Consider the following 19,089-nt stretch of genomic DNA (forward strand, 5'->3'; position numbering starts at 1 on the left):
TTACATGAACATTCTAGTGAATAATTGATTGAAAACTCCACCACATTGTTGCATTCCCGCATTTTCTTCTTTAGAAAAGAAAGACTTGCATTTCTATAGGATGCACCTATTTGTACTGCAAAAATGGCCACCATGCTCATTTATCTATGATTGGTCCCCTTGGATAATAAGCCACACCCTGAAGTTTCACAGGAATGTGTAACTGGAACCGCCCATGCCAAGGTCTCACTGATTTTGCAAATTGTAACTCGATCCACTTTGACTTCCTGAAGTGAGAGAGGACAGATCTCCCCAGAAGACAGCAAGGGTCAGCCAGGTGGAGGGAGAGAGCTTGAGGGGGGGAGAGAGCTTGAGTGGGGAGAGAGAGTGGGAGAGAGAACTTGGGGGTGCAGAGAGAGAGCCTGGGGAGCGTGTAGAGAGAGAGAGAGAGAGCTTGGGAGGCGGAGACACAGCCTTCGAGGGTGGTGGGAGAATAGAGAGCTTTGGGAGTTGGGAGAGAGCTTCCGGGGGCGGGGAGGGGGAGAGAAAGAGAGAGAGAGAGAGCTTTGGGGGAGGGGGAGAGAGCTTTGTGGGGGGGGGAAGAGCTTGCCGGGTGAGAGCCTGGTGGTGGTGGGGGGAAGAGACAGAGAGGGGGCTTGGGAGGGCGGGAGAGAGAACTTGGCGGGGGGCGAGAGAGGGAGGGAGAGCTTAGGGGGAGGGAGAGAGAAAGCTTGAGGGGAGGAGAGAGAGAGAGACCTTCGGGGGGGGGGCGGGGTGGGAGACAGCCTCGGGGGTGGTGGGAGAGAGAAAGATCTTGGGGGGGAGAGAGTTTGGTGGGCAATGGAAGAGAGGGCTTGGGGGGGGCAGAGAGAGAATGCTTGGGGCGGGAGAGAGAGAGAGAGAGCTTGGGCCGGGGGAGAGAGAGAGAGAGCTTGGGCGGGGGAGAGAGAGAGGGAGAGCTTGTAGGGGTGGGGGAGGGGGGGTGGAGGGAGAGAGCTTGGGGGAGAGAGAGAGGGAGCTTGGGGAGGAGAGAGAGAGAGAGAGAGCTTGGGGGGGAGAGAGAGCTCGAGGGGTGGGAAGAGAGAGTTGAGGGCGAGGGAGAGAGAGAATGAGAGTTTGGAGGGGGGAGAGAGAGTTCGGGAGGGTGAGAGAGAGAATGAGTTTGGGGTTGAGAGTGTGCTTCGGGGGAGAGAAAGCTTGGGGTAGGAGAGAGAAAGAGATAGAGAGGGCTTGGAAGGGGGTGGGAGAGAGAGTTTTGGGGAAGAAATAGAGAGAGAGAGAGAGAGCTTGGGGGCAGGCTTGAGAGAGAGCTTGGGTGCACAGAGAGAGAGCTTGGAGGTGGGGGAACAGAGACCATGGGGGTTGGAGAGAGAGAGCTTGGGAGGTGGTGGGAGAAAGAGATGGGGAGGAGAGAGAGAGCTTGCAGGCGGAGAGAAAGAAAGAGAGCTTGGGGGGCGGGGGAGAGGGAAGAGAGTTTGTGGCGGGGGAGGGAGCTCGGGGGGAGAGAGAGAGAGAGTTTGCGGGGGGTGAGAGAGTTCAGAGTTTGTGGCGGCAACATAGAAACATAGAACATAGAAAATAGGTGCAGGAGTAGGCCATTCGGCCCTTCGACCCTGCACCGCCATTCAATGAGTTCATGGCTGAACATTCAACTTCAGTACCCCATTCCTGCTTTCGCGCCATACCCCTTGATCCCCCTAGTAGTAAGGACCTCATCTAACTCCTTTTTAAATATATTTAGTGAATTAGCCTCAACAACTTTCTGTGGTAGAGAATTCCACAGGTTAACAACTCTCTGAGTGAAGAAGTTTCTCCTCATCTCAGTCCTAAATGGCCTACCCCTTATCCTCAGACTGTCCCCTGGTTCTGGACTTCCCCAACATTGGGAACATTCTTCCTGCATCTAACCTGTCTAACCCCGTCAGAATTTTAAATGTTTCTATGAGGTCCCCTCTCATTCTTCTGAACTCCAGTGAATACAAGCCCAGTTGATCCAGTCTTTCTTGATAGGTCAGTCCCGCCATCCCGGGAATCAGTGAGGTTATCCACTTTGGTGGTAAAAACAGAGAGACAGACTATTATCTGAATGGTGACAGATTAGGAAAAGGGGAGGTGCAAAGAGACCTGGGTGTCATGGTACATCAGTCATTGAAGGTTGGCATGCAGGTGCAGCAGGCGGTTAAGAAAGCAAATGGCATGTTGGCCTTCATAGCAAGGGGATTTGAGTACAGGGGCAGGGAGGTGTTGCTACAGTTGTACAGGGCATTGGTGAGGCCACACCTGGAGTATTGTGTACAGTTTTGGTCTCCTAACCTGAGGAAGGACATTCTTGCTATTGAGGGAGTGCAGCGAAGGTTCACCAGACTGATTCCCGGGATGGCGGGACTGACCTATCAAGAAAGACTGGATCAACTGGGCTTGTATTCACTGGAGTTCAGAAGAATGAGAGGGGACCTCATAGAAACATATAAAATTCTGACGGGGTTAGACAGGTTAGATGCAGGAAGAATGTTCCCAATGTTGGGGAAGTCCAGAACCAGGGGTCACAGTCTAAGGATAAGGGGTAAGCCATTTAGGACCGAGATGCGGAGGAACTTCTTCACCCAGAGAGTGGTGAACCTGTGGAATTCTCTACCACAGAAAGTTGTTGAGGCCAATTCACTAAATATATTCAAAAAGGAGTTAGATGAGGTCCTTACTGCTAGGGGGATCAAGGGGTATGGCGAGAAAGCAGGAATGGGGTACTGAAGTTGAATGTTCAGCCATGAACTCATTGAATGGCGGTGCAGGCTAGAAGGGCCGAATGGCCTACTCCTGCACCTATTTTCTATGTTTCTATGTTTCTATGTTTCTATCAGTCTGGTATACCTTCGCTGCACTCCCTCAATAGCAAGAATGTCCTTCCTCAGGTTAGGAGACCAAAACTGTACACAATACTCCAGGTGTGGCCTCACCAATGCCCTGTACAACTGTAGCAACACCTCCCTGCCCCTGTACTCAAATGAGAGACAGAGAGAGAGCTTAAGTTGGGGGAGAGTGTGGTAGCTTGGTGTGGGGGAGGGAGAGAGACGGGTTGGAGAGGGAGAGGGAGCTTGGGGAGGGGGAGAGGGAGCTCGGGGAGAGGGAGGGGGAGCTTGGGGGAGAGAGAGGGAGAGCCCGGGGTGTGGAGAGAGAGAGTGCTTGCGCGAGGGGAAGAGAGAGAGATAGAGAGAGCTTGTGGGGGAAGAGAGAGAGAGAGCTTGGGGGGGTCGGTGGGGGCTGGAGGAGAGAGTGAGCTTGTGGGTAGGAGAGAGTGAGAGAGAGAACATGGGGTGGGGGGGTGGTGAGAGAGAGCGAGCAAGCTTGGGGTTGTGGAGAGAGAGAGACAGTGCTTGGGGGGGGGGGGCGGAGAGAGACAGCCTCGGGGATGGTGGGAGAGAGAAAGAGCTTGGTGGTTGGGAGAGAGCTTCGCAGGGGGAAGAGAGAGCTTGGGGGATTGGAAGAGAGTCTGGGGGCTGGAGATTGAGAGCTTTAAGGGGGAGAGACCTTGGGGGGGGAGAGAGAGCGAGAACCTGGGGATGGGGGGGGAGGAGGAGAGAGAAAGAGAGGGCTTAGGAAGGGGGGAGGGAGAATGGGGGGAGAGAGAGAGCCTGGGGGTGGGGTGGGGGGAGGGGGAGTGGAGCGGGAGCTTGGGGGGGTGGAGAGGGAGCTTGGAGGAGAGAGCGAGTGAGAGCATGGGTGGGGGGGAGAGGAAGCTTGGGGTTCGTGGGAGAGAGGAGGGGAGAGTTTGGTGGGGGGGTTGAGAGGGCTTGGAGGGTGGGGGGAGAGAGAGAGAGATTGGGGGGAGAGAGAGCGTGCGGGTCAGAAGAGAGAGTTGGGGGGCAAGGGAGTGAGAGAGGGAATGATTGGGGGGAGAGTGGGCTTGGGGGGGAGAGAGAGAGAGCTTGCAGGAATGTGAGACCGAACTTGGGGGGACAGAGAGATAGAGTTTGGGGCATGTTAGCGTTAGTGTTTTCTTAGAAGAATCACTCAACACTCAGGGTCAGTTCCAATGCTGAAGCAGCTTTTATTACGCTCAGCGGGAAGGAAAAACTCAGGACCGTATCCAGGTTTCTCTTCACAGAACAAAGAGTTACATGTACCTTTATATGTTTCACAACAGTTACAACACAGTTTACTGCAGCTACACAGCCCATCACGGCTGGACACAAGCCAATCACAATGATTATAGATTACATATAGGTTATTTTAACCCAATAGAATTCCCCTTATGTCTCAGGAACCATGTGTTCGTCTTTTGTCAGCTTGGGCTGATTGATATAGGTTCTCTCACTAGTTCTTTCTTCTTGGAGAAATAATTGGTATATAGCCTTGTTTACAGCAAATGGTTTCCCTCTTATCTTTCTTCCTGAAATAATTGGTTTCATGGCCTTGTTCACAGGAGATGGTTTCCTTCTTATCTCTGTCTTCCCAGGCATTCCTACAGTGGGCCTCACAGGGTTATTGCTCGGTCAGTGAACGTTCAACAGTTCACAGTTTGACTACCTGATTTCCCATAATGCCTGGGCAGCCATTTTATGTGTGTGTCCATTTAAGCTTATGTGAGTTTTAAATATCCAGCAGGTGCCTAATGCCTAAGTCTATATATATTTCTACTCTCTACAACAATTCCCCCCTTTCGGTAAAGGGACTAGTCCTAGTCCCCTTTTAACCGACCGTACTGCCTTTATCTGATATTTGTGCACTGCCCGGTACTCCTTGCCTCAACGTGCTGGCCAGTCACGCGGTTTCAGGAGTCCCGGTTGCTTAGATCAAATTAACAAAGGCTAGCTCCTCCCGTCCCCTTATCAAACAGGCTTGTTTAATATCCAGGGAATGGTGATTGGTCCGTTTCCGCCGTTTGTGGCGCCTGCATACCTGGCAGGCCATCACGCCCCATGTTATTGCTAAGATTAATTGTATTCCGACCAGTGTGTGTGAAATAATTCGAATCCATGGGTGGATGTTCACATTTATTCCCCAGTCCCAGACCTTTCTCCACCAACTCTGACTTTGTAAGTCTACCTCGGTATCTTCTTTGATTTTAGTTTGTAGCTGGTGATAGAGTTTTACAGATTGACCCACTCTGAGCCTCAACTCCCGTAATACTTCGGTTAGATGTGGGATAGGGACCTGCTCTGGCTCGTCATAATCCTGCAAATGATCATGGAGCTGATCAGTTACTTCAATAACTTCGGACTTCCGGCGCCTAACCTGGGTGATATGCGATTGCCCGATCGTGACAGGTCGTAGTGGTGTAAAGCAAAAGTTTGGCTGCGGTATAGGGCACTGCAGGTCATTATACTGGTATGAACGCTCAGTAGTAGAGACGCAGTATCTTCCCCTCCCTCCGTAGCCTGCCCTCGCGAAGTGCATGTGTGCGGGCACTATTTCTAGTACACACCCGTTGGTTCGGTTAAACCCGCACTCGTCTAGTTCCCCTCGGCCCACCGGGTGAGGGCATACTGTGATTTCCCCCCTTTGCTTGCAATCTGCTAGGGAAATCCCAGTAAGTATGTTGTTTCGACGAACGGCAGAGGTGGTGGTTAGGTAGTAGCGTATGGAGACATTTTCCCGTATTACTCCGATATTCTCTAGTTGGTATAAGGGGAACGGCCCTGAGTCCGGCGTTGCTATGGGGATCAACAGGACTATCCCTATCCCGGTAGTCCTACCCATCTGGCAATCTGGAATTGCGGGGTATACTCGGGTCAGTCCCTTCAGAGTACAATTATCCAGTGTCCCCCTTTGGTTCGCCAACTGAGCCAAATGTGAACTGTCTATCCAATCGGGTACTTCCCCGCGTTGGATCTGGTCGAGGTTGTGGCGGATCTGTCCCACCATCCACAGACCATAAGCATGACAGAGTTGCCCCTGTCTTTGCTTTATTGTATCTTCTTGTTCTCTATCAATGAGGTGATTGATGGTTTTAGCGTGAGCTTCCAGGACTGAGATGCCATCCAACTGGATTTCGGCACCCTCCTTTCCTAGGTTGGCCTGGTCTTCCTGGTTTTGCTCCACCCTCTCCAATAACCCCTTCATCACCCCTTTAAGCTGTTCTACCCTCTCATTTAGCCCTTGTATGTCTATCGAGTTCACTACGGAGGTTCCTGTATTGAAAACGGTAGCAACATCATTTACTATTTCCCTCTTCACCCTGGGTGCTAACCCCTGTCCCCGGAACTTACTGGCACCCATGGCATCGGCAGCCTGCTGCATTACGACTTTACTTAATACATTGTACATCTTCCTTGACTGTTCGGTACAATATTCCGGCATCTGGATGCCTGAAATATTGATCAGAACAGGCACAATTTCATGTTTAACATTATCATACAATAATTCCCCTTCGTTGTACATTGCAATCCCATTTTCTGGTCCCTTAGTAGTTATGGGACAAGGCAGTTCTTCGGGCAATGTAGTGATTCTTATGGGGCGCGGTGTCGGAGGGGGTGAGAAACATACATACAATTATATTGCAGCCGCCCCCGCCTCCTCGTAATACCCACACAGCCCCATTCCCTTCTTGCGGATGACTGATTGCTGGGATTGTCCCGGAGGCGCGCAAATTATGCCGAAAGTACATTCATCAGGCCCTTTGACATCCCTCCGTTTAATGCATCTGCTCCTTATACCCGTGGAGCACTGTACACATACTCTTATTCTTATTAGGATTCTTATTAAAATAAGTCCTGTCCTTGCTCCAGTCCTTGGCTGCTGGGATGCACATTCCGTCCGTTAAATTAAACAAGACTCCATAGTTCATATAGTTGTTTATTTCCAGCGTGCTCTGCTGTCCGTCGGTGTTGCCCAGGGTACGTGCCTGTCGCAGGGCTATCCATATTACGAGTAGCGCCGTTCGTATTCCCATTCCGGTAAGTATTATCTGTAATTTTAAACAGACGGCCTGGTCGTCACCAGGGGTTAAGTTTTTTTGCTCTACGAGTGTCCCTGTCACCCTGCAAAATCAGAAGCACAAGGTTATAATCGAACCATTTCGAGCTGAATCTGTAGGGCGTGCGCCTGTGTCTTTACCCACTTAAATATTACCCAAACTCCTATTATGACCAAGGCCAAAGCTATTCCTCCAAACATCGCTGTCTGCTTTACCGTTAGGTTGGGTTTGTGGACTACACCTACCCACCGTGGGGTACATTGGCTCTATTGCCAGAGGTGATGGTGCTATGGCTGCGCACTGCACTATCCGTCTAGTCCCGTTATCTCTTCCAGCCTGTTTATCTTAGCTTTTAACTCTTCAATTTGTTTTATTGAATATCTATTTCTTTATTGTATCAGGCAAGTATTATTACATAAGCTAGTTCTGTTTTTATTTTTGTTTCCTCTGTTAGGTGAGTCTTTTTTTTTTCCCTATTAAGAAATCCAAATTAATAATGTTCAGTATAAAACGGCTGTCAATGGAAAGGGTTAACTCCTTTCCAGGTTTGTAAGAAGACCTGATGTCATTACGTGACTTCACGTAATCATCTGAAAAAAAAAGTCTTTGTGCCTTCAAAACTGGCTTCGAAATTAGGAATCCGTTAAACAGCATAAATCATTAGAGTAAACTCCAATGTTTTCTTAACTTCTAATTCAAGTACTTGCCAAAGAATTTTTTTTTTTTTAAATTGTTTTAAAACAAGACCACACATACAATAGCAATTTTGTTTACTGAAATTCAATTCTGTTTTTTTTTTATTTCTCTCTTTCTCCTCGTTATCTTCAAAACCCTCCTGCTTGTTTAGACTGTTCGGGACATTTTTGATAAACACTGTCCATTTTGGAAATCTTTTCAAACTGCATTGAAACTTTTTCATAATTTAAAATTCGAATCCATGTAGAGTGTTTTTTTACTTATTCCAATTTTTTTTCTCTTCTAATTAAACCAATATCTTTTTCACAGCAAACATCAACTAGTATTTAGTAAGTTATGTCTTTTTCCATTTAGTCCGTTACATCTTTTTTTTTTCCTTTCTTCAAATTAGGTTTTGTATTTTACACGGAGGGTTCGTAACTCCATAAAGTTGTTAATTTAAAATCATTTGTTTACTTTCAAAGTGGCGTCTTTATCTTTTTCTTTTTCTCCATAACTGGAATGAAGTCCATCTTTGAGAGTTTGAGTGCTTTTTCGTTATCTCAAAATGCTCCAGTTTCAAAGTCGTTACTAAAGCTTGCTGTTTTTTTTTTAACATTTTCCAAAAGTTCCTTTTACACCTTCGCAGATAGCTCGCCACTTGCCCAGGAGTTTGACCTGATCAGATTTAATTTAATCTTTCTCTTTTTTTTTTAAATCCACCTCAGTATTTCCTGTGCCTTCTCTGAATATCTCAAAATCCCAATTCAAACGTTGTAATTTCAATCTTTATTTAAAACTTTTTTTTTAGAAGCTCTTTTTTTTTAAAGCATTCTTTATCTCATTCCGAGACTAAATTTATGTCTTTCAACCCAATCAATCATTGCATGTTTTCTTTCGGCAAGTAAGTGAGCATGTCAAATAAATATTTTGCTCAACAAACCTATTCTTTATTTGTTTATTTTCCTAGCTCCGTAACTTATCATCCGAATAAATCCACACCTGCGTTTCTAACTTAAATGTCTTAAAACTTCCCACATACAGGACAACATTACAAAGGGTTTAAAAAAAAGACTTTCACTCTGTTTCTAAAATAAACAGACACTTGCATTCCTCTTCCAACCAGGCTTTCGGAACATGAAAACATAAAAAATTCATTCTGCAGTCAAAAATCACACAGACACTTCTCACTCAACGATCAGACATTTACAACAGTCTCTCTTCTTGTTTTGGCCGGCTCTATTTTTGGATCCATGACCTTTCAGGGAATTCGTAGTTTTATCTAAATAATTCCTCACATAACTAATTCCTGAGGATTCGACCCTGCTTTAATCATTTTTTCAATTAGCTTCTTTTGTTTTTCCGCCAGGTGGCGGGTAAGCGACCCTTCTGGTCCCCACTCGAGTTTACTTGTTTTCATGGCCATTCCTGGGTAGGACTGGTATCGTTAGGAATCTACTCTCAGAGGTCCGCTTTCTTTCTAGCGCGACTTGTAGTAAACTGTCTCTTGGCTACTGTCAGGTCACAAGTTCTGCTGTTACACAAACTTATACAATTCTTAAAAACGCGTTTAAGCAATTCCCGCAGTGCTCTACATATCCTTAACGACTACCTACCACCGCTCAGCCTGTTGGTCCGACCCTGTTCACAGGTTTGGATTCCGTTAGCCGCTGTACACTGCTTGGTTCTACCCCGGGGTATTTCAAATTACACTACTGGGTCCGGAAGATGTCTCTCGGTATCACGATCCCACGGTCTAAGTGTGTTCCCTACGCCTACTTGGTTCCTGGCCGTCACGTGGGACAAAAGTCCTCTTAATTCAGGCTCAGGCTAGGCGTTTGAGATATTAGACCGTCTCCTCATGTCGATCAACCAGCTTCCACCTTCCGCACCCTTTATACTTAAAAATTGTTTTTTATACTCACCCGGGTTTTTTTTTCCCAAGGGCGTCCAGCGACTCCGGGAAATCCTGCCGACTACGCCATTGTTAGCGTTAGTGTTTTCTTAGAAGAATCACTCAACACTCAGGGTCAGTTCCAATGCTGAAGCAGCTTTTATTACGCTCAGCGGGAAGGAAAAACTCAGGACCGTATCCAGGTTTCTCTTCACAGAACAAAGAGTTACATGTACCTTTATATGTTTCACAACAGTTACAACACAGTTTACTGCAGCTACACAGCCCATCACGGCTGGACACAAGCCAATCACAATGATTATAGATTACATATAGGTTATTTTAACCCAATAGAATTCCCCTTATGTCTCAGGAACCATGTGTTCGTCTTTTGTCAGCTTGGGCTGATTGATATAGGTTCTCTCACTAGTTCTTTCTTCTTGGAGAAATAATTGGTATATAGCCTTGTTTACAGCAAATGGTTTCCCTCTTATCTTTCTTCCTGAAATAATTGGTTTCATGGCCTTGTTCACAGGAGATGGTTTCCTTCTTATCTCTGTCTTCCCAGGCATTCCTACAGTGGGCCTCACAGGGTTATTGCTCGGTCAGTGAACGTTCAACAGTTCACAGTTTGACTACCTGATTTCCCATAATGCCTGGGCAGCCATTTTATGTGTGTGTCCATTTAAGCTTATGTGAGTTTTAAATATCCAGCAGGTGCCTAATGCCTAAGTCTATATATATTTCTACTCTCTACAACAGGGCAGAACAGAGAACTTGAGGGTTGGAAAGAGAGGTGCAGAAGAGTGCGAGAGAGAGCTTGCAGGGGGAGAGTGCTTGGGGAGAGAGAGAGAGAGGCAGAGCCTGGGGAGGGGGCGGGGTGGAGAGAGCGCATGGCGGGGGAGAGACAGAGCTTGGGGTCGGGGGGGTGAGAGAGAGCTTGGGAAGGAGCGAGAGTGAGAACGAGAGCTTGTGGGAGGGAGAGATAGAGCTTGGGAATTAGAGAGACAGGGAGCTTCGGGGGCGAGGAGAGAACGTGAGGGAGAGAACTTGGGCGGGGGGGGAAGAGAGCCTGGGGAGGGCGTGGAGAAAGAGAGAGAGAGAGAGCTTGGGGTGGGGGGAGAGACAGCCTTCGGGCGTGGTGGGAGAGAGAGAGAGCTTTGGGAGTTGGGAGAGAGCATCTGGGCACGGTGGGGGTGGGAGGGGTGGAGGGAAGAGAGAGCTTGAGGGGGGAGAGAGCTTGCGGGGGGGGAGAGCTTGCGGGGAGAAAGGGAGAGCCTGGGGGAGTGTTGGTGGTGAGAGCGAGCTTTGGGGGGGAGGGGGAGATAGCATGCAGGGTGAAGAGAGCTAGTGGGGGAGAGAGCCTGGGTGTGGGAGAAGGGAGGAGAGAGAGAGGGGGCTTGGGGGGGATGAGAGAACTTGGCGGGGGCAGAGAGAGGGAGAGAGAGCTTGGTGGGGAGAGAGAGAGAAAGCTTGGCGGTGGGAGAGAGAAAGAGCTTGCGGGGGGAGAGAGTTTGGTGGGCAGGGCAAGAGAGAGCTTGGCGGTGGGGCGGGGGGAGAGAGGGAAAGCTTGAGGCGGGAGAGAGAGAGAGAGAGAGAGCTATTGGCGGGGGGGAGGTGGGGGGAGAGAGAGCTTGGCGGGGAGGGGTGAGAGAGTGAGAGCTTGCAGGGAGAAAAGAGAGAGAGAGAGAGCTTGGACCTTGGGGGGAGAGAGAGCTTATGGGGGAGACAGAGCTCGGGGTGTGGGAAGAGAGAGCTTGTGGCGGGGGAGAGAGTTCGGAATTTGGGGAGGAGAGAGGGCTTGGAGGGGGAGAGAGAGCTTGGGGAGGGGGAGAGGAAGCTTGGGCGAGAGAGAGGGAGAGCCTGGGGGGTGGAGAGAGAGTGCTTGGGGGAGGGGAAGAGAGAGAGAGAGAGAGCTTGTGGGGGAAGAGAGAGAGAGAGAGAGAGCTTGGGGTGTGGGAGGAGAGAGAGAGAGAGAGAGAGTGAGAGCTTGTGGGGAGGAGAGAGAGTGAAAGAGAGAACGTGGGGGGGGAGCGAGAGAGAGAAAGAGAGAGAGCTTGGGTGTGTGGAGAAAGAGAGTTCTTGGGGGGCGGAGAGAGACAGCCTCATGGATGGTGGGAGAGAGAGAGAGCTGGTGTTTGGGAGAGAGCTTTGGGGTAAGGGGTTGGAGAGAGAGCTTGAGGGAGAGAGAGAGAGAGAAAGCATTGGTGGGGGAGAGAGAGAGGAAGCATGGGGGTGGTGGGATAGAGTGTGAGAGAGCTTTGGGGCGGGAGGGGAGAGTTTGGTGGGGGTCAAGAGGGCTTGGCGGGGAAAGAGAGAGAGAGCTTGGGGAGGAAAAGAGAGAGGGAGCTTGGGGTGGGGGAGAGAGAGAGTTTGCTGCAAGAGGAGAGAGAGAGCTTGGGGGGAGGGGGAGCGCGGGGGGGTCAGAAGAGAAAGTTGGGGCCAAGGGAGAGAGAGGGGGAGTGATTGGGGGGAGAGTGTGCTTGGGCGGTGGAGAGAGAGAGAGAACTTGGATGGAGTGTGAGAGAGAACTTGGGGGGATAGAGAGAGCTTGGGGCGGAACAGAGAGCTTGGGGTTGGAGAGAGAGGTGCAGGGGAGAGAAAGCGAGACTGAGGGAGGAGACAGACAGAGAGCTTGCGGGGGAGAGTGCTTGGTGGGAGAGAAAGAGAGAGAGCTTGGGGGGGGGATGAGAGAGCGTGGGGGGCGGGGAAGAGGGAGAGAGAGCTTGTGGTGGGGGAGAGAGCTTGCAGGGGGAGAGAAAGAGAGAGAGCTTAGGGGGAGAGAGAGCTTGGGAGGAGAGACATAGAGAGAACTTGGGGATGGGGAGAGAGAGGGAGCTTGGTGGGGGCAGAGAGAGAGAGAGAGAGAGAGAGAGAGAACTTAAGGTGGGGAAGAGAGAACGGGTGGCGGAGAGAAAGTGAGGGTCTGGGGGCGGGGTGTGGAGGTGAGAGAGAGAGCTTGGGGGCAGAGAGAGATTGAGAGCCGGGGGCGGGCAGTGGGGGAGGCGGGGGGGGGATGAGAGAGCTTGGGGGAGAGGGAGAGAGAAGGAAAGAAATCTTGGGATGGAGAGAGACAGCCTTGGGGTGGAGAGAGAGAGAGAGAAAGAGAGAGAGCTTGGGGTGGAGAGAGAGAGAGCTTGGGGCGGGGGGGAGAGAGAGCTTTGCGGGCAGAGAGAGAGCTTGGGGGGTGGAGGAGAGAGGGCTTAGGGGCGAAAAGAAAGAGAGAGAGCTTGGGGGGGAAGAGAGCGAGAGCTTGGGGAGGAGAAAGAGAGCTCAGTGGGAGATAGAGAACTTGGGTGGGGGAGAGATAGAGAGATCTTGGGGAGGAGAGAGAGATTATGGGGGGGGAATGTTGAGAGTTCTTGTGGGTGAAGAGAGAGCTTGGGTAGGGGGAGTGAGAGAGAGAGAGCTTGGCGAGGGAAGAGAGAGCTTGGGGGCGGGGGAGAGGGAGAGAGAGCATGCGGGGTGTGGGGGATGAGAGAGCTGGGGGGATTGGGTGAGAGAGATTGAGAGAGAGAGAGAGAGCCTGTGGGGTGATGGGAGAGAGAGCTTTGGAAGGGAGTGAGAGAGAGAGCTTTGGAGGGGGGAGGGAGACCTTAGGGGGATGTGAGCGCTTGGTGGGGGGAGAGAGAGAGAGAGAGAGAGAGAGAGAGCTTGTGGGGGGTGGGGAGGGAGGGTGCTGAGAGAGCTTGGCGGGGGAGAAAGAGACCTTGGGGGGGGAGAGAGAGAGCTTGGGGGAAGAGAGAGCTGGGGGGGCTAAGAGAGAGCGATAGCTTGGGGGGAAGAGAGAAAGAGCTTGGGGGGGAGAAAGAGAGCTTGGGGGGAGAGAGAGAGCTTGGGTGGGGGAGAGAGAGAGATCTTGGGGGAGGAGAGAGAACTTGGGGGCAGATGGGGAGGGTGAGTGAGCTTGGGGGTGAAGAGAGAGCTTGGGGGGCAGAGAGAGATAGAGTGAGAGCCGGGAGGGTGCTGGAAAGAGACAGCCTCGGAGGTGGGGGGAAAGAGAGAGAGCGAGCTTGGCGAGGTGTGAGCGAGAGAGCCTGGGGTTGCGGAAGAGAGTGAGCTTGGGAAGGGGGGGAGAGAGAGAATCTGGGGGGCAGAGAGTGATGGGCAGGAGTGAGAGGGAGCCGGGGGGTGAGAGTGCTGTGGGGTAGAATTTGGGGGGAGGGAGAGAGTGGGGGGGAGGGGGAGAGAGAGAGAGCTTGGGGTGAAGAGAAACATAGAAACATAGAAAATAGGTGCAGGACTAGGCCATTCGGCCCTTCGAGCCTGCACCACCATTCAATAAGGTCATGGCTGATCATTCCCTCAGTACCACTTTCCTGCTTTCTGTCCATATCCCTTGATCCCTTCAGCCGTAAGGGCCATATCTAACTCCCTCTTGAATATATCCAATGAACTGGCATCAACAACTCTCTGTGGTAGGGAATTCCACAGGTTAACAACTCTCTGAGTGAAGAAGTTTCTCCTCATTTCAGTCCTAAATGGCCTACCTCTTATCCTCAGACTGTCCCCTGGTTCTGGACTTCCCCAATATTGGGAACATTCTTCCCACATCGAAACTGTCCAGTCCCGTCAGAATCTTATATGTTTCTATGAGATCCCCTCTCATCCATCCAGTGTATAAACTCCAGTGTATAAAGGCCCAGTTGATCCAGTCTCTCCTCATTTGTCAGTCCAGCCATTCCGGGAATCAGTCTGGTGAAACTTTGCTGCACTCCCTCAATAGCAAGAACGTCCTTCCTCAGATTAGGGGACCAAAGCTGAACACAGTATTCCAGGTGAGGCCTCAACAAGGCCCTGTACAATTGCAGTAAGACCTCCTGATCCTACACTCAAATCTCCTAGATATGAAGGCCAACATACCATTAGCCTTGTTCACCGCCTGCTGTACCTAAATGCCAACTTTCAATGGCTGATGAACCATGACACCCAGGTCTCGTTGCACCTTCCCTTTTCCTAATGTGCCGCCATTCAGATAATATTCTGCCTTCGTGTTTTTGCCCCCAAAATGGATAACCTCACATTTATCCACATTATACTGCATCTGGCTTGCATTTGCCCATGCACCTAACCTGTCCAAGTCACCCTGCAGCCTCTTAGCGCCCTCCTCAAAGCTCACACTGCCACCCAGTTTAGTGTCATCTGCAAACTTGGAGATATTACACTCAATTTCTTCATCTAACTCATTAATATATGTTGTAAAGAGCTGGGGTCCCAGCACTGAGCCCTGTGGCACTGCCTGCCATTCTGAAAAGGACCCGTTTGTCCTGACTCTCTGCTTCCTGTCTGCCAACCAGTTCTCTATCCACGTCAGTACATTACCCCCAATACCATGTGCTTTGATTTTGCACACCAATCTCTTGTGTGAGACTTTGTCAAAAGCCTTTTGAAAGTCCAAATACACCACATCCACCTGTTCTCCCTTGTCCACTCTACTAGTTACATCCTCAAAAAATTCCAGAAGATTTGTCAAGCATGATTTCCCTTTCATAAATCCATGCTGACTTGACCGATCATGTCACTGCTTTCTAAATGCGCTGCTATTTCATCTTTAATAATTGATTCCAACATTTTCCCCGCTACTGATGTCAGGCTAACCGGTCTATAATTGCCCATTTTCTCTCTCCATCCTTTTTAAAAAAGTGGTGTTACATTAGCTATCCTCCAGTCCATAGGAACTGATATGGAGTTGATAGACTGTTGGAAAATGATCACCAATGCATCCACTATTTCTAGGGCCACTTCCTTAAGTACTCTGGGATGCAGGCAATCAGGCCCCGGGGATTTATCAGCCTTCAATGCCATCAATTTCCCGAACACAATTTCCTACCTAATAAGGATATCCTTCACGTTCTCCTTCTCACTAGACCCTCAGTCCCCTCGTATTTCCGGAAGATTACTTGTGTCTTCCTTCGTGAAGACAGAACCAAAATATTTGTTCATCTGGTCTACCGTTTCTTTGTTCCCCATTATAAATTCACCTGAATCTGACTGCAAGGGACCTACGTTTGTCTTCACTAATCTTTTTCTCTTCACATATTTATAGAAGCTTTTGCAGGCAGTTTTTATGTTCCCAGCAAGCTTCCTCTCATATTCTATTTTCCCCCTCTTAATTACACCCTTTGTCTTCCTCTGCTGAATTCTACATTTCTCCCAGTCCTGAGGTTCGCTGCTTGGAGGAGGGAGCTTGGGGGGGAGAGAGAGAGCTTAGCGGGAGGAGAGAGAGAGAAAGCTGTGGGGAAGGGGGGATTATAGAGAGCTGGGGGGGTGAGAGAGAGGGCTTAGTGGGGGGGGGAGAGAGAGCGAGAGAGAGCTTGGGAGGGATAGAGGGGGGTGGTGAGAGAGAGAGTTTGGAGGGAGAGAGAGAGCTTGGGGGGGAAGAGAGAGAGCTTGAGGGGATAAGGGAAAGAGCTTGCGGGGTGGGGGGAGAGAGATCTTGGGGATAGAGAGAGAGAGAGCTTGAGAGGGATAGAGAGCTGGGAGGAGGGAAGAGAGAGTGCTTGGAGGGGGAGAGAGAGTGGTGGGGGAGAGAGAGAGAGCTTGAGGGGGCAAGAGAGGGAGGGCATGGGGGGAATAAAGAGAGAGAGCTTGGGAGGGATAGAGAGCTGGGCGAGGGAAGAGAGAGAGCTTGGAGGGGGGAGAGAGAGCTTGGGGGGGAAGAGAGCGAGTGCTTGAGGGGGCAAGAGAGGGAGAGCTTGGGGGGAAGAGAGAGAGAGCTTTGGTGGGGGGGAGAGAGAGAGCTTTTGGGGAGAGAGAGCTTGGGGAGAGAGAATTGGCAGGGGGGAGAGAGAGAGGGAGCTTGGTGGGAGGTTGTAGAGAGAGAGAAAGAGAGAGCTTTGGTGGGAGAGAAAGAGTGGGTTTGGTTGGGAGGGGGGGGAAAGACAGCCTGGAGGGTGGAGGCAGAGAGAGAAAAAGAGCTTGGAGCGGGTGAGAGAGAGAGAGAGAGAGAGCTTGATGGGGAGAGACCTTGTGGGGGAGAGAGAGGGAGCTTGGGGAGGGAAAGAGAGCTGGAGGTGGGTGGGTGGAGAGGCAGCCTGGGGGTTGGGGGGAGAGAGAAAGAGAGAGAGCTTGTGAGGGAGAGAGAGTTTGGCAGGGGGGCGAGAGAGCAAAGGCCAAAGTCTCCCACAAGTGAAGCTGTTCCTCTGATTTTACATTTTAAAACCCCAGAACAGTACCCCTTACTGCGTGTCACAGTTCCCTTCTACACAGTCAAGACATCAGTGAAAACGGCTTCTTAACACACGGTTTGGTTCCACAAGACATTAAAAAAAAACACTGCGCACATCGCACCATACAGCATTGACAGGTGGTAACACACTACAAAAATAACAACAGCGCACATCGCACAATACATAGTGTGAAACTCTAACCAGAATATACAATACACTTGCTTACAGAACTTTGGTACATTACAAATTTTAGCAGGGAGGAACCATCATCAACGTACATCAATTACACCTCTCCGAGTCGATCTAACACCCCTTGCCACTGAGCTTGGAGCATCTGGCTCTATCACCTGCAGCTGGTGTAAAACAAGTAGCCTTCAAGCAACAATTGTATGATAACCAATGCATGGGAACAGACGCAGATCCAGGGAGGAATCTCTACACTCAGACCAATATCCCACCACGGTGGCGAGACAATCCCCTCGATCTCCTCCCCCAGTTCTACTGTCTTTTGCTCTAAAGTGTAAAAATGTTTCTGGGAGAGCTCAACGGTCTTTACTAACTCAGTGAGGTGTTCCGGCAGAAAAGGGATCAGGTACCCGAAATGTTCCACATAGTCCTGGAGATGCCTTTACAGTGATGGGAATTGTAGTGAGGATGCTGGTAATGGGCGGGTCACCCCAGCCAGTACCGATATACAGGGTTGAGAATATCGGGGTAATTCGTGGAGGAGTGCATGTTTGTTTTAAAGTCGAGGGTTCGGGGATGGGAGTAATTCGTTCTTGTGCCACTTGAACCTCAGCCCTGGGTTTGAAACAAAAGCTGCTGTCACTCACTGGACACCACATGTCCTGGCTGTACCAGTAGTGGAGCGCACATGTGGTGACACAGTATGTTCCACTCCCCATGTATGCTACCTGTGGAGGTACGTCACCTGGTGCCATCACTTCCATGGTGCAATTGATAGGTTCTGCGCCTGCAGAAGCAAACCCACCTTCTGATCAGGCAAAAGCAGTCAAGTGCTGGGGACACAGTATTACATGTGCACCCCGGCTCTGGCATCCAGAGAGGTCAGTGCCTGTCATAGCATGCTCCCACTTTATGACATATGGCGGGACCACTTTAAAACAAACATGCACTCCTCCACGAATTACCCCGATATTCTCAACCCTGTACACCAGTGCTGGCTGGGGTGACCCACCCATTACCGGTATCCTCATTACAATTCCCATCACTGCATGGTTGGACTGCCCACAATTTACAGGCACAGGGTAGGCTTCAGAGGCTAAACGAAGCTGGCACGGGCTCAATGACTTGCTATACGGGTGCAGCGCGGCAAGATGCTTGTTGCTTATCCATGAAGGGACGCAGCCTTGCCTCAGGTCCTCCAGGTTGCTGCGGCCCTCGTCCAGCAACCATGCTCCATACAACACACACCTCATTCCGCGCAGCCTGCTCCGGGGCGTTCCTGTCCTCCCATATCAAGTTTTAGCATGCCTCTTCAGCTCCGCAATGACCTCCTTTAAATAAATGGTCATTGCCTGGTCCTCATGAAGCTCTGGACCCACCACTGTATTCCCTTCCCCTAGAATCTTACACAGTTGGTTCCTTAACTCAGTGATCTGCATCTGGAGTTGTACATCATCCATACTATTAATAATACCTGTTCCAGTACTGAACGCTGTGGCTACATCATTCCAAGTCCTTCTTCTCTGCCTCCCGGACCGCATACTATTCCCAACATTCAGATCATAAAGCTGTTTATTATCTACATTTCCATAGTCCAGTTCATAAAATTCCTGAAACAATACTTCTAACAGAGCTTCATAAAGCTTCTCCGTCTTCTTCGGGGACCACACAGGCAGGTGGACTTCAGTCAGGCTCAGGATCACGGATGCCACGGAGTAGTGCACGTTCTGAAACAAAGCTTTGTCAGTAGGGATTAACACCAACCCATTCCCTTGACCCCTAGTGGTGGTGGGACACCTATCTACAGTCGGCTGTAGCATCGGGGCCCTGGGCGGGGGCTTCCTGGTGTATGAGATGAGCTCTGTGGCATTGATGGTGTTCGGGGGATTTGGGATCACACAGGAGTCCACACTCTGATCCCAACCAATCCCACTCCCGGCATCCTGCCATCACCTCCTAAACACGATCGACACACCAGTTGGGCAGATCTTTTCCGACCCCCACATACACACATAAATCCCTTCCTCCATTTGGGATCTTTCACCAGAAGCGGTGTCCATTACTGATTTACACCCCTTAAACCCACGTCCTGCCGTGGTCACCATAGTTGTAAGCGGTTTTGATCCTAGCCTAATTGCTAGACGGACGGTTCGAATCGCCCCCGCCTTACGAAAGTTCTAGACCCGGGAATTATTATTCAGAGTGTAAATGAAATGAGTCACGGACAGGAATGCTTCAGTGAAAAATCGTACTTATATTTATTTGGTCTAACA

This window comes from Pristiophorus japonicus, chromosome 19 (genome assembly GCF_044704955.1).
Source record: "Pristiophorus japonicus isolate sPriJap1 chromosome 19, sPriJap1.hap1, whole genome shotgun sequence".
Taxonomy (NCBI): Eukaryota; Metazoa; Chordata; class Chondrichthyes; family Pristiophoridae; genus Pristiophorus; species Pristiophorus japonicus.